The following is a 16,439-nucleotide window of genomic DNA, read 5'->3' as shown; positions in this document are numbered from 1 at the left end:
AGACCCAGAATTTCCTAATAGGTAAAATGGGATACAATAGGAAATTCCTTTCATACCAAGTACCAAGAAATGTGCAGCATGAATGAGAAAGACAACGAATGCCAGCGTCAAGAGGAACCAAGTGCTGGAGTTACCTGGCAAGGATTTTAAAACTGCCATCATAAAAATGCTTCAAGGGGCAAATAGAAATTCTGTTGAAGAAATGAAAAAATAGAAAGCCACAGTAAAGAAATAGAAGTGATGAAGAAGAACCAAATAGAAATTACAGGGCTAAAAGGTATATAATAACAGAAATGAAAGAATCTTACTAGATGGGTTCAATAGTAGAGTGGAACTGGCAGGATAAAATCAATGACTGTGGCGACACTGTAATTCACTCAATCTGAAAAACAGAAACTAAAAACAAAACAAAACAAAAAGAACACCCACAAGACAGTATAGGACAGTAACAAAAGATCCAACCTTTGTATCACTGATGTGCCCAAAGGAGAAGAGAGAGGCTAAAGAGTATTTGAAGATCAATGGATAAAAATTTTCCAAATATGGCAAAAAGACATGTATGGATCAAGAAGCCAAGTGAACTCCAAACAGGATCAACAACCACAACCAAAATCCACGCCAAGAAATATTGTAATTAAACTTCTGAAAACTCAAGACAACCTGTAGGCAGCCACAGAGAAATGATGGATTCTGAATAGGAATAGGAGCACACCAATTGGAATGACAGTGGATTTTTCCTATGAAACCATAAAGGTCAGAAGGAAGCGATGCAACATTTTCCAAGGACAGAAAGAAAATAAAAATCAACCATGCATTCTGTGTTCAGTGAAACTCTCCTTTAGAAATGAAGAGGAAATAAAGATACTGTCAGATGAAGGAAACTAAAAGGATTAGTTGCTAGCAAGCCTACATTTAAAGATTGACAAAAGAAGTTGTTCAAACACAGAGGAAATGGTAAAAGAAAGCACCTTGGAACATGGGAGCGAAGAAAGAAGAATGAAAAGAGCAGAGCATGAGTCATACAACAGACCCTCCTTCTCATGAGAAGTCATCAATCATATCTGATGATTGGAAAAGAGATTACACCACTGTCTGATACTCTGTCTGAGACAATAATGGGAAAAAGTGAGAGATATGAAAGAACCTATATGGAGGTGAGACTTCAACACAAGCAGTAAGAGTTTGATACAAATATACAGTGATAAGTAATGAATATTTTTGTAATAACCAGAGCAACCACTACAAAAACTATACAAAAAGATACATGCAATAGCAATTAAAGAATCAAGATGGAATCTTAAAAGACGGGTCCTAGTAACCCACAGGAAGACAAGAAGATAGAAACAGAAAAACAAAGATGAAGCAAAACAAAACAATAATATGGTAGACTTTAGCCTTAATGTACTAATTACCTTAAATGTAAATGGAGCAACTACATCAATTAAAAGACAGAGATTGGCAAAATGGGGGAGAAAATGACCCAATTACATGCTGCTAACAAGAAACTTCAAAGTCAGTGACATAGATAGATTGAAAATAAGAGGATATAAAAACATAGTACATAAATTTTTTAAAAAGGAGGAGTCATTGTATTAATGTAATAAAGTCAGTTTATTTGCTCTACAGTTTTATTTGCTCTACAGTTAACAAAGTCAACTGTAGAGCAAATAAAATTACTAGAGTCAATGAGTGACATCATATGATGATAAAAGGATCAATCTCCCAGAAATGCATAAGGATCTCAAATGTGTACTCATCAAACAACAGAGCCTTAATACAGAAAATCCTCACTTAAAATAATTGATAGGCTTTTGGAAATTGACTTTCATTGAAATGGCCTACGGCAGATTCTGGAAATGTTTCTTTCTTCATAGTTCCATTTTAATGCTGATGAGAAAAAAAAATGTTGCCTTATATGCCATTTTGTGTTAAGCCACAGTTCCAAGAATCTACGGACAGCATTAAGTGAGGACTTACTGTATGGTAGAGTCGAAGGCAGAAATGGACAAATCCACAATTATAGTTGGAGAATTTAACATTCTCCTCTCACTAACTGGTAGAACTATGCCATGGTTTTAGTATTTGTGTTCTTCCATGAAATCTATATGTTGAAACCTAATCCTAATGTGATGGTACTAAGAGGTGAGGCCTTTGGTAGGTGACTGAGTCATGGGGGTGGAGCATCATGAATGGGATTAGTGCCCTTATTATAGAGGCCCAAGGGAGCTTGTGTGCCTCCTCCACAGTGTGAAGATACAGCTAGAAGGTGCCATCTGTGAGGAATGGACCCTCACCAGACGCCAAATATGCTAGCACCTTAATCTTGGACTTCCCAACCTCTGGAATTGAAATTTGTTTTTATAAGCCACCCAGTTTATGACATTTTTGTTATAGCAGCCCAAATGCACTAAGACAGAAATTTGTACCAAGGAGTGGGGATATTGTATAATAAACATCTAAAAATGTGGAAGTGGCTTTGGAATTGGATAATGTGTAGAGGCTGGAGGGGTTTTAAGGTACATGCTAGAAAAAGCCTACATTGCTGTTAACGGTAAACAGGATTCAGCTGGGGGCAGAGAAGGAAAGGAGAGCCATAGAGAAAGACTCACTCTTCTTAGGTAATACCTAAGTGGTCATGAGCATGATGTTAGTAGAAATATGGACGGTAAGGGCCATTCTGATGAGGTTTCAGATGGAAATGAGGACCACATATTGGAAACTGAAGGAAACAAGTGGCAAAGAACTTGGCTGAATTGTGTCCATGTCCTAATGTTTTGAGGAAGGGAGAACTTGTGAGTGATGAAGCTGGATATTTAACTGAGGAAATATCTAAGCAAGGTGTTGAAGGAGTAGCATGGCTTCTCTTGACTACCTATAGTAAAATGTGAGAAGAGAAAATGATTTAAAGGCAAAATTTATAATGAAAAGAGAAGCAGAACTTAAAGATTTGGAACATTGTTAGTCTGGTAGTATGGCATTAATACAAAATGAGATAGCATGTTCAGTAGTGAACATCAAGGGTGTGACCAAATGACTATTTGATAAAGATATTAGTATAGGTCAGTAGAAACCAGGCTACTCCTCAGACAGCATATAGGTAGCTAACCTTGGTGGCATCAGCATGACACCATCTCCACAGGTGCACAGAGTGCATGAGCTATGGATGTGCAGCTGCCTCCATCTAGATTTCGAAAGATGACCAGAGAACCTAGGGGCCCAGGCAGAGAACTGCCACAGAGGTAGGACCACTGCAGAGAGCCTCGGCTAGGGCAATGCCTAATGGAGCCATAGGAGCAGGGGCTCTAGTGATGCCAGACAGGTGCAGCCACTGGCTGCAACTCCAGCCTGGGAGAGCCTCAGGCATGTGGCTGCAACCCATAAGAGCTGTCATGTAAGCTGTGTCCAGCAAAGCCATGTGGGCAAGGCTGCTTTGAGACCTTGGCGGTCCAATGCCTGGCCCAGTGTGTGCAGAAGATGGACATCAAGTCAAACAAGATTATTCTCAAGCCTTAAGATTAAGTGCTGTTTGCCCTGTTGGGTTTTGAACTTACTTAGGACCTGTTATTCCTTTCTTTCCTATCTCTCCCCTTCAGAATGGGAAGGTCTATCCTATGCCTATTCCATCACTGCATTTTGGAAGCACATAACTTGTTTGTTTCACAGTTCACAGGTGGAGAGCAATGTGCCTCAGGATAAAATACACCTTGGAGTCTCACCCTTATCTGATGTAGATAATCTTTATAGAGGAGACTCTGGACTTTAGACTTTGTAGTTGATGCTGGAACAAGTTAAGACTTTTGGAGAAATTGAAATGAAATGAATGTATTTTGCATGTGAGAAGGATATTAATTTGGGGGCACCAGAGTTGGAATGCCATGGTTTGAATGTTTGTGTCTCTTTAAAATGTATGTGTTGAAACCTAATACTCAATGTAATGATATTAAAAGATAGGACCTTTGGGAAGTAATTGGGTCATGAGGGCAGAGATTTCATGACTGGGATTAGTGGCCTTATAAAAGAGGCCAAAGGGAACTTGTTTGCCTCTTCCACTATGTGAAGACACAGCTAGAAGGAGCTATCTATGAGGAAAGGGCCCTCACCAGACACTAAATCTGCTGGCACTTTGATCTTGGTCTTCTAACCCTCCACAACTGTGAGAAAAAATGTCTGTATTTTATGATCCTATTAACATTCTTGTTATAGCAGCCCAAACAAAGACAAATGACTAGACAGCAAGTCAGAAAGAATGCAGAAGAACTGAACAACACAAGCAACCAACAGAATCTAATTGGTATGTAGAATGCTCCACAGAATTGCAGAATTATGCATTTTTTAAGCACTCATGGAATGCTCACCAAGATAGATCACGTTCTCAGCCATGAAAAAAATCTCAACAAATTTTAAAAAATGGATATCATCCAGAGCATGTTCTCTGATCATAATGGAATAAAAGTTAAAATTAATAATAATAAGATTAATAATTTCTCATACTTGGAAATTAAACAACACTCTTCTAAATAACCCAACATTCAAAGAAGTCTCAAAAAATTTTTTTAAAAACATAGAACAGAATGGATTCTGTAGAAAATAACACTTATCAAAATCCATGGGATGCAGCCAGTGTAGTGCTGAGAGGGAAATTTATAGCACTAGACGCTTACACTAGAAATGGGGAAAGGTCTCACATCAGTAACAGATGTGGCTTGGCTTGGGTTGGAGCAGTGACTTTCACTGTCTCTCCCTGCCCTCTGCAGCCCAGTTGACTCAGCCCAGAGGACTAGAAGCACTGTGATCTTTTGGTGCTGCATGGTGCTTCAGGCAGACCCATTCTTAAGTACATATAAGGCACCTCTTGAGGAGGCCCCGAAATACCTGGGGCCCACTTTAAAAGGACTGAGTTGAGAACTGGTGGTCTAGATGCTATCAGTGGCCACACTCAACAACACGGATGAAACTTAGACATAACCACAGGCCAAAAAAGCCAGGCCTATCATAGAGTACTTATTATCTAATTTCATTTATATGGGTATCACAATCAGACAAAACTAACCTGTGGCAGTAGAGGGTAGGATGGCAGTTCCTGGGGAGGAAAGAGACAGTGCTGTTCGGGAGGGAACATTAGAGGGGCTTTTGAGGCACTGATGACACTGATGCTGTTCTTTTTTTTTCCATTTGAGTGTGTTCACTGTGAAAATTAATGGAGCTTTTTCCTTATTATTTGTTCACTTTTTCCTCTATGTCTAACTTCCAAGTTTATTATTAGTTTTTAAGTTAATGTGGCTTCATTTTTTTCCCTCTAAAGGCTGATGAAGTTGCAGGCATCCAGTTTTCACTGGGAATGTCCTCCAGACGGATGCGTAAGATGGCAAGGTTCAGGCTTCTGGAACACCTAGGCGGGTTCACACTCGACACCTGTCACTCATCACTCACCCGCCAGCCCACTGCCTGGTCAACCTAAGGCTGTCTCCTTGCAGAGACTGGCTCAGCACTGAAATAATGGAGCTGTCTGTCTGTCTGTTTGGCTTGTGGTTGAGAGCAGGAAAGATAGAGTTGAGGAAAATGTCAATCAAACTCTTTTTTGCAAATAACACAGCAAGCCCTGCCACGTGCTTGGGTCAGAGTAGAATGAATATGGGGAAGTGCCTCCTCCTTGGGGAGATTCTGCCAGGTTTCTCAGGCCGTATCAACTCTCCTGGATTCCTGTGCCACATTCAGCCAATTAGGACAGTCCAGCAGACATTGGTTGAGTGCCTACTGTTTGCAGAACGCAGTGTCTGCACTTCCCATGTTAGCTATGGTTTATGTATTCAAGCTTCCCTCTACTGAAGAAAGCCCAAGGAATGTCCGACCAAGGAACAAACCAGAGTGGTCATGGGTCAAAGCATCTTTCCTGCCATCTGGGCCAGGACGTGGGTCTCAAAGCTTAAGTCACGCGAACCACCCTGTGTGTCATGAGTTGATACGTCTATAAACAGCCTCGCCCTGGCGCCATGGGGGGTGGCTTATGATTAACTTGTTAGTGCTGCAATGCCAGCTCCACACTGAAGGGCCTGAGAAGAGCGAGGTGACCTTAGCTGCCTGGAAATGAACTGTTGGAGGCGGCTGAGGTTCTCCCTGATAGGAGGGGCCCTGCTGACGGGACGTTTCTTCTCCAGGGCTCACATGGCAGCTGGCCCATCCCCATTTTACAGATCATGAAGGTCAGGGTCAGAAAAGTTTAGTGATTTGGCTATGATCGGGAGACAGGCATAGAAAAATACGAAGCATCTTTTCTTCTATGGTCCCCTTTACCCCCTGCTTTTCTCTTTGCTTTAATTTCTTTGCATAGAGGCATCCAGCCAACGAGCACAGAATGTTGCGAAAATTCGGCCCACAGGATTCCAGAGCCCGTGTCCTCTGCTATAGCACAGAGAGGCCTTCTGTGCACATACGCCCCCAGTGAGCCATTTCCCCTGAGTGGTTCCCTCTTTCTGCCCTTTGCCCTCCATTTTCACAGGAAGATTTGAGCTCAATTTACATCCTCAGTGGACCAGGGACTGTAGTAAATGGAGGGCGTGACTGAGAGCATTGTGGAGCAGTCCTGCCCCCTGGTGGGCAGCATCGCTTACTACAGAAGGCCGTATTTTAAAACGTTATTTGCAAACATCAGAGCTGCATACGTTAGTGGCTTGATTCAAAATGGAAAGCTAGTGAAATGGAAAATTTAGTGGTTAGAAATGTGGATGCTGGAGCCACGTTGCCTGGCTTCAGCTCTTGGCTCTGCCCTGTATACACTCTAGTACAATGACAAGTTATTTAGTTTCTCCCATTTGTCAAATGGGAAAAGCAATCAGGCTTACATGCCAAGATTGTGGTGAGAATCAGATGAGTTAATACACATTAAGTGATTCAAATGTTGTCTGGCAAGGAATCTTCACTTAATAATATCTAGATAGAGTTATCTTTAAAAATTATTGAATAGGATTTTCTATAATCCCCATGAAGTCATTTGACAGGATTTGTGAATGTTCAGCATCTCAAACTGTGAAACATTGAGATTCATTTCTCATATGAGTAGTTTATCCTCTGTAATAGTGAGCACACAGGACAGGGGTTGGTAAGCTTTTCAAAGGGTCAAGATGAACTCGCGCTGCTGGGACCGAGGCTGTCCCCATCTTCACGTGACTGATGCATTGGTCTGGTGGTCTCCCTGTCTCAGCACACACAGCAGCTCACATCGTCACTATGGTAAGTTCCTTCAGGCAGGACAGTGCAGACCCTTCTCCCTTTCCTATTGTGCAACTTCCTCACTCCCCTTTCTGCTCCACACCCACATTTCAGCCATCTTTACCATCTGACTATAACTATAAAGAAATGCGAGGAGATAAAACAAAAGACATTTCCTTTATGAGGTGATGAAAATCTTCTAAAATAGGCCGGGCGCGGTGGCTCAAGCCTGTAATCCCAGCACTTTGGGAGGCCGAGACGGGCGGATCACGAGGTCAGGAGATCGAGACCATCCTGGTTAACCTGGTGAAACACAGTCTCTACTAAAAAATACAAAAAAATTAGCCGGGCGAGGTGGCGGGCGCCTGTAGTCCCAGCTACTCGGGAGGCTGAGACAGGAGAATGGCGTAAACCCGGGAGGCGGAGCTTGCAGTGAGCTGAGATCTGGCCACTGCACTCCAGCCTGGGCGACAGAGTGAGACTCCGTCTCAAAAAAAAAAAAAAAGAAACTCTTCTAAAATTGATTGCGGGTGTGAATTATACAGTATGTGCATTATGTCTCAATAAAGTTATTATAAAAGTAAAAGAATCTAAAAGGAGACTAAAGACAAGCTCAAGAGGCCTAAGCGTCTGGACCGTCATCCTTAGATCTCTGCGCACAGATTGCTGGGGGAACAGCGGCCTTACAGTGGCAAAGTGGCTATGGTCTTGAGACACGCCATTTTCGAGACCTAGACTTGGGAATCAACGTGAAAATAAACCTTATTGACTGGGCTCAGTGGCTCACGCTTGTAATCCCAGCACTTTGGGAGGCTGAGGCAGGGGATCACCTGAGGTCTGGAGCTTGAGATCAGCCTGGTCAACATGGTGAAACCTCGTCTCTATTAAAAATACAAAAAAAAAAAAAAAAAAAAAAAAAGAAAATTAGCCGGAGTGGTGGTGTGCGCCTGTAATCCCAGCTACTCGGGAGGCTGAGGCAGGAGAATCGCTTGAATCCAGTGAGGTGGAGGTTGCAGTGAGCAGAGATCGTGCCACTGTACTTCAGCCTGAGAGGCAGAGCAAGACTCTGTCTTAAATAATAATAATAATAATAATAAAAGCAAAAAGAAACTTTATCCATCAAACACTCTTCTGGCTGGTGCTAATTTCAAGAACTATAAGCACTCTGCAGTGGATGAGTCTGTATGATGGCACCACCTCAATCCTTTAATCTGTGACATGGTATCACTTGGCAGCCTTAGCAGCAAAGTACACAAAAAAAGAACTGAGTGGTAGGGGTAGGAGAACTGAGAGACAGGAGGACAATTTGGAGACAGACAAACCTCCCAGGCATAATGGAGGCCTCTGAGTGAAGTGATCAGTCCTCCGAAAGATCTGGGTTTACCTTTCCAATTTTACTTTAGATAAGAAATGTAACCCAGCAGATAGGAATGCACAGTGGACTTGTAAATGAACATTGCTGCTCCAAGCCAGTCAGGGAGAAGACCAGACTATTTTGGGGTCATCATTCAAGTCATCATCTGGGAACTGGGGAGCAATAGACCTTGATCATAGAAGAGGGGACTGGTGAGAACGTGGCAGAGACTTGGAGCTTGCCAAATGATTAGGTGGGGCTCATTCTTTTGTATGGCTGCGTAGTATTCCATGGTATATATGCATCACATTTTCTTTATGCAGTCTACCATTAATGGGCATTTAGGTTGGTTCCACGACTTTGCTGTTGTGTGAGTGGTGCTGTGATGAACATACGTGTGCATGTGTCTTTATGATAGAACAATTTATATTCCTTTATGTATATACCCAATAATGGATTGCTGGGTCAAATGGTACTTCTGTTTTAAGTTTTTTGAGAAATTGCCACACTGGTTCCTACAATGGCTGAAATAATTTACATTCCTACCAGCAGTGTATAAATGTTCCCTTTTCTCCCCAATCTGGTCAGCGTCTGTTATTTTTTGACTCTTTTTGTTTTTTGAGATAGAATCTCCCTCTGTTGCTCAGGCTGGAGTGCAGTGGCACAATCTTGGCTCACTGCAAGCTCCGCCTCCCGGATTCATGCCATTCTCTTGCCTCAGCCTCCCAAGCAGCTGGGACTACAGGCGCCTACCACCACACCCAACTAATTGTTTGTATTTTTAGTAGAGATGGGGTTTCACCTTGTTAGCCAGGATGGTCTCGATCTCCTGACCTCGTGATCCTCCCGCCTTGGCCTCCCAAAGTGTTGGGATTACAGGCATGAGCCACTGCACCCGGCCTTGACTTTTTACTAATGGCCATTCTGACTAATGTGAGATGGTGTCTCATTGTCATTTTGATTTGCATTTCTCTAATGATTAGTGATGTTGAGCATTTTTTCATATGTTTGTTGGCCACATGTATATCTTTTTTGAAATGTGTTTGTTCATGTTCTTTTCCCACTTTTTTTTAATGGGGTTGTTTTTTAATGGGGTTGTTTGTTTTTGCTGGTTAATTTGTTTAAGGTATTTATAGATTCTGGATATTAGACCTTTGTCAGATGCATAGTTAGCAAATATTTTCTCCCATTCTGTGGATTATCTGTTTGCTCTGTGTTTTTTTTTTTGTTGTTGTTTGTTTGTTTCTTTTTTGTTTGTTTGTTTATTTTTGTTTTTGTTTTTTGAGACAGAATCTTGCTCTGTTGTCCAGGCTGGAGTGCAGTGGCGCAACCTTGGCTCACTGCAAGCTCTGTCTCCCGGGTTCACGCCATTCTCCATTCTCCTGCCTCAGTCTCCCGAGTAGCTGGGACTACAGGCCACCATGCCCAGCTAAATTTTTGTATTTTTAGTAGAGCTGGGGTTTCACCGTGTTAGCCAGGATGGTCTCGATCTCCTGACCTCGTGATCCACCCACCTCGGCCTCCCAAAGTGCTGGGATTACAGGCATGAGCCACCGTGCCCGGCCCTGTTTGCTCTGTTGATAGTTTCTTTTACTATGCAGAAGCTCTGTTGTTTAATTAGGGCCCTTTAGTCAGTTTTTGTTTTTGTTACAATTGTTTGGCCCTCTTGGCCAGGGCCTATGTCCAGGATGGAATTTCTTAGATTATCTTCCAGAGTTTTTACAGTTTTAGGTTTTACATTTAAGTCTTTAATCCATCTTTAGTTGATTGTTGCATATGGCATAAGGGAAGTGTTTAAATGTCAGTTTTAAAAGAAATAGCCTTTCTGATTGACAGAGTTGTTCATGACAGTTTTAGAGCTGTGCACTGATGATCCTCCTCTACTTCTCTGCATGTGGGTGAGAGTAAGGCTGGTCAGTTCACACTGTGTGATCGTGCTCCTGGGACTCCATTTTTGCAAAGGGTTGCTATGAACAAGGAATGAAATTATGTGTAAGAAGAACTAGTACAAAGCCAAGGACATAGTGAACTTTCCATAGATTGTGCTATATCTTCATCATCATCATCATCATCACCCTCATCACTATCATCACCATCATCACAATCATCAACACCATCATTATCACCATTACCATCATCATCATCACCATTATCACCATCTCCACCATCATCATTATCACCATTACCATATCCTCATCACTATCATCATCACCATTACCATCATCATCATCATGGTCATCACATCATCACCATCATCATCATCATCATCATAATCACCATTACTGAAACCGTCATCACTTTATCATCTCTTCATTACCATCATCATCATCACTATCATCACCATCATTATCACCACCATCCTCAACATCACCATCACTATCATCACCATTATTACTACCATCTTTATCAACTTTTTTTTGTTATCAGGCATCAGATATGATCAGCTTTGACAACCTAAAGCCAGGGAAGGGGTATGAGTTGGGGGAAGCCACTCTGATGGGTGTCAGTTTATGTAAAAACTGTATTTACATGTTTGCGTCTTTGTATGTGCCATGTGTTATTCTCTCTCCCTCTCTCTCATTTCTTTTTTTTTTTTTTTTTTTTTTTGGCTTCTGAAGAGCTACTGAAAAGTATTATAAGCTCGGCACAGTGGTACATGCCTGTTCTCTCAGCTATTCAGGAGTCCAGCCTGGGTAACAGAGTGAAACTCCATCTCTAAGAAAGAGAGAGACAGAGAAAGAAAGAGGGAGAGACAGGGAGAAAGAGAGAGAGAGAGAGAAAGAGAGAGAAGAAAAGAAGGGGGGATGGAAGAGAAAGAAAGAGAGAAAGAAGAAAGAAAAGAAAGAGAAAGGAAAAAGAAAGAAGGAAGGAAGGAAGAAAAGGAAGGGAGAGAAGAGATAAAAGTATGATAGGAACTCAAAACAGGAAACATCTACCTGGATACTACACAAGCTTCCCAGGGGAGTAAGAAGCAAACACCTCCTTGCTTCCTCTCTCCTCTTTGCAGTCTTACACAGAAGTTTCCATTTCTCTCCTTTCTTCAGCGATTCACAGTGATGGTCATCCACCGTTTTCTCTAAGTAACCTTTTTGCATCCTGGCTAGCAGAAGTAGCATCTTAGGCGGGAACTCCAGGCTGGCCAGCGTCATTCCTGGCTGCCCGGTGCTGTGGGAGTGTCTCAGAGGAGCTTCCTCACAAGTGTATTCAGAGGAGAGACTTTTCCCTAAGCTCTATAATGCTAACTTCTAGAGTATGACTATTTTACACCAAAACCATGGATTTTCTCTACTAAGTATCCTCCATGTAGCTCCGATAGTGAGAGAGATGCCTGGGAAACCAGGGCCCTGAGGTGGGGGTTTCCTAAATCTTGGAACGACTCTCCTAAGCCCACACAGCCTGAGATTCACTGTGGGCGAAGATGGTCACGAGGAAGAGCTTCAGGAGCAACAGGAACCTGGGGTCTTCTTAGGGCAGCCAAAGCCTGTCTCCAACCCCTCTCCCAAGATTTGGAGTGGGTGGGGGCATGCTGGGAGAACTTAGCCCCTCTATTATGGCCCAGTTGAAAGCAAAGAAGAAGACTCCTGGAATGAAATTACTGACAGCCGCCTGAGATGTGGGCGAAGCTGAAGGATGTCTGCTTGCCACCCTGGGTAAGATGGCAAAGCTACTAGTCCTTCTGGCATATGGCCAAACATGACTGTGTGTGTGTCTTGTGTCTCACACATGCTTAGTGTCTTCAATGGGTTTATTATCCCTCTAGTTACCCAAAGCAAAGCAGGGAAAGACACGTGGCAAGTTCACACAGTTACAAATAAAAGTGAGGGTTGGATAAAAAAGGGAAAAGATTTGAACAGATACTTTCTGGAAGAAGATACACAGATGGTAAGGCAGCACATGAATGTAACAGCACGAGACACTAGGGATATGCCAGTTAAAAGCACAGTGAGCTCTCATTCCACCTCTCTTAGTTCAAAAAACAAGGCAACGCTAAACAAAACCAAAAATGGACATTATCAAGTTCTGGTAGAGGCGGAGAAACTGGAACTCTTACGCTTGCTGGTGGGGATGCAAAATGGGGCAACCGCTTAGAAAACAGTTTGAAGGGGCTGGGCGTGGTGGCTCACGCCTGTAATCCCAGCACTTTGGGAGGCTGAGGCAAGTGGATCATGAGGCCAGGAGTTTGAGACCAGCCTGGCCAACATGGCAAGACCCCCGTCTCTACTAAAAATACAAAATTTGCTGGGCCTGGTGGCACATGCCTGTAATCCCAGCTACTAGGGAGGCTGAGGCAGGAGAGTTGCTTGAACCTGGGAGGCGGAGGTTGCAATGAGCTTAGATCGTGCCACTGCACTCCAGCCGGGGCGACAGAGCAAGACTCTGTCTCAAAAAGGAAAAAAAAAAAAAAAAAAAAAAGAGAGAAAGAAAAGAGTTTGAAAATCTCCCTGTAAAGTAAAACTTACATTTACCATGTATGTTGCAGCCATCTCACTCTTAGGTGTTTGCCCAGTGGAAATGAAAGCTTATGGGTCACACAAGAACTTATTACATGAATACTTACAGCAACTTTATAATTGCCAAGAATGAAAACCGAATGTCCTTCAGCTGATGGATGTGCCAACCAACTGGGGTACATCCATCCAATGGAATATTATTCAGCAAAGAAACTCCAAATTATTGATACTCTCAACAGCATGCATGAATCTCAAAATAATTATGCTGAGTGAAAGAAGTCCGACTCAAAAGGCTACACACTATACAATTCCATTCATATGACCTTCTGGAAAAGGGAAAGCCTTAAGGATGGAGATGTCCTGGGTTAGACAGGGGAGAGGGCTGGATTTCAAAGGGTGGTGAGAAAGGCTTTTGAGGTGGGTGGAACTTTTCTGTCCTGATTGTAGTGCTGGTTACATGACTCTATGCATTTGTCAGAACTCATAGAATTGTAGATGAGAGAGAGAGAGAGAGAGAGGAATTGCATTGTATGTAAATTATGAAAATAACTATAAAATATGAGGGTTGGTTTCTGAACAGACACCCAATAAGTTATCTGAGTAATATTAGCATCAACCTTTAGTGAGCATTTACTTTGTGCCAGGTGTTATCTTGTGAAGTCCTCAAAACTAGCCACTGGGGTAGATATTATGACGGAGAGCTCCAGAGAGAGATGAAGGAGGCTCAGAGAGGCGATTGTCAGCAGAGCCCAACTCAACCCCAGGTGGGTGAGGCTGCAGGGTCTGTGCAAGGTTCCCCGGGGCTACAGCCTGCCCTCCCCTCCCCTTTTCTTTCCCTCCTGAAGCCTCCCCTTCCTGCTAGCACCTCCCTATCCTGGCCCCTCCCATCCTTCCCAGAAAAGCCTTCTTTACTCACATCCCTTCTTTGATGTAAATTCCAGTGAGTAAGGAGGACGATTTGGTCAAAGGCATGAACATATTTCTGACTTTTGATCAAATTTCTGTTCCTATCCTTAAATCAGTTTACAACTAGACGGTGGCATACAAAAGCATCTTGGGTGCTCGGAGGAAAATGTCCCTTTGTCCAGAGTCTCCCTGCACAGTGATGTGGCTGCCCCTTCTTCCCCCACACCCTGTACTCTTTCCCATTTCCAGCCCCTCTGCTGCCCTCATACCTGGAGGCCATTCCTCTCTGTGTCTGGAGGCTGTTCTGACCTAAGCTCCTTTATCAGCAAAGTGAGTCCACTGTTCCTTTCCCTCCTCCCTCACCACCTCCATCCCAATTCTTAGCCTTTTCCAATTTTTCCAATTCTTAGCCAATTCCAGCCATCTCCCGGCTGCCCAATTCTTAGCCTTTCCTTCACCCTTACCCTTCTTGTCAGGCCACCGTCTCCCAAGGATATTTCTTGCATGACGCTGATGCTGCGTCCTTTGAGAGGAAGAGACCTACGGCTGGGAGAGGGGGCTCCTACAAGGAGGAGACAGCAGGTTGCATAACCCAGGCTCAGGCACCCACTGGGGTTGACCCAAGAAAATATCCATGAAGCCAGCATGTTAGGGGCACCTTCACCCAGGAAAGTGAGGTACAAGGGAGGGAGTGTGTACTCTTCATAAACAAAAATGTCGGCCGGGCGCAGTGGCTCATGCCTGTAATCCCAGCACTTTGGGAGGCCGAGGTGGGCAGATCATGAGGTCAGGAGATCGAGACCATCCTGGCTAACACGGTGAAACCCCATCTCTACTAAAAAATAGAAAAAATTAGCCAGGCGTGGTGGTAGGCACCTGTAGTCCCAGCTACTTGGGAGGCTGAGGCAGGAGAATGGTGGAGTGAACCTGGGAGGCAGAGCTTGCAGTGAGCCAAGATTGTGCCACTGCACTCTAGCCTGGGCGACAGAGCAAGACTCTGTCTCAAAAAAAAAAAAAAAAAAAAAAAGTCCTAGGGTAAGGGTGTGGAAGGAGAACTAGAGGATTATTCCTGTTTTGTTCTCTGTACTTGGAGAAACCCTTTGTGCTTCCCATATCACGGGGCCTGTGGGGCTGAAAGGGTGGCTTGAAGACATCCTCTTCTCTCCTCTCCTTCCCCCTCCCTGCTCCTTTCTTGACCTCCCCTCCCCTCTCCTCTTCTCGGTGCTGTGGGTGCCTCTGCTCATGGAGGGAACCGTGTGGCTGAGGCTGTTGTGATTCTCTCTAATTTGGTCTGTGGTCTCTTTCTGCAGAGTTCCTATACACTCTGTTCTGCCTGATGGCCTCAGGGATTTGGTGGTGGATGTGTACAGCACGCCTTTCACAAGATTCTTCTTTATCCTGGCAGGCAGCCTCATGCCTGAGGGTCAGACCTGTGGCCTGGTGTTGCTCTCACAAGAATCTTGTTCATACTGGCAGACTCCCTGTGGCTCCCATCTGACCTCTTTCCAGCTGTTCCCACTAAGACAGCCACTCTTTAGGCAAGCCCTGACCAGGAGAGGAGCTAGGTTCCGGTGCATCCTTCTGGGGAAACAGAGGAGGCGACTCAACAAAGCACATAGAGTCACAGAAGCAGCATATTACTCACAGATCCCTGAGAGAAGAGGTCAGAATACCTCACAAGGCCAGCGGAATGGAGGAAGCTGCCTGGGACAAACACACACACAACCACTGGGTGGGGATCACGAGAGAGATGGGGACCTGTGGACTGAGGCCTTAAGTGGGGTCCAGTTTCCCATGGGGTTCTAATTGATGGGTTTAGAGCAAGCAGGCACCTGTTCCATGTAATCACGCCATGACTGAGAGGTGGTCATTGCAGCGTATCTGTGAGGTCTATGTGGGGGTCAGTGGGGTGAGTCATGTAGGTTGTATCCAGCTGTCTCATAGGATGGTTGTCACAAGGAGGTGGTTGTATACGGCAGATATCTGGATTGATAACATTGAGGAACTGGAAGGAGGCGGAGAGCTGGAAACTGTTAAGGGTGACTAAACCCTGCCTCTGGTAGGAAAAAGTTAAACCTCTGTTGGGAATGGTAACATGCAATTATAAGAATCCACTACAAGCTGCATCCTAGGCCTTTTTCCTACTGTCACTGCCACAGAAACCCAGTGGTTCTGGGTTAGGGGGTCTGCATGTTGGTGCATGTTTGTGTGTGTGTGTATGCATGCATGTGTTAGTGCATGCATGTGCACATATGTATGTCTGAGGTCTCTCTTTTCACCCTTAAACCCCAACAGGCTAGTGACAGGTTGTGGGCCCAGAGCAGCAGGGACCACTGATCTTCAGGGGCCTCCTGGCTCCTGAGTGACACAGCAGGGCCAGGCAGGGTTATAGTTGGAGAGACACTTGGGGACACGCCCTGTGGCCCAGGCAGGGGTGTGGCAGGAACAGCTAACAGAGCCTGCACCTGACAAGGACCAGAAGGTAGTAGCCTTGAAGTCACACTTGCCTCGATTTAATGAAC

The sequence above is a fragment of the Macaca thibetana genome, chromosome 3 (assembly GCF_024542745.1).
Source record: "Macaca thibetana thibetana isolate TM-01 chromosome 3, ASM2454274v1, whole genome shotgun sequence".
Classification (NCBI taxonomy): Eukaryota; Metazoa; Chordata; class Mammalia; order Primates; family Cercopithecidae; genus Macaca; species Macaca thibetana.
This window is presented reverse-complemented; position numbering follows the sequence as displayed.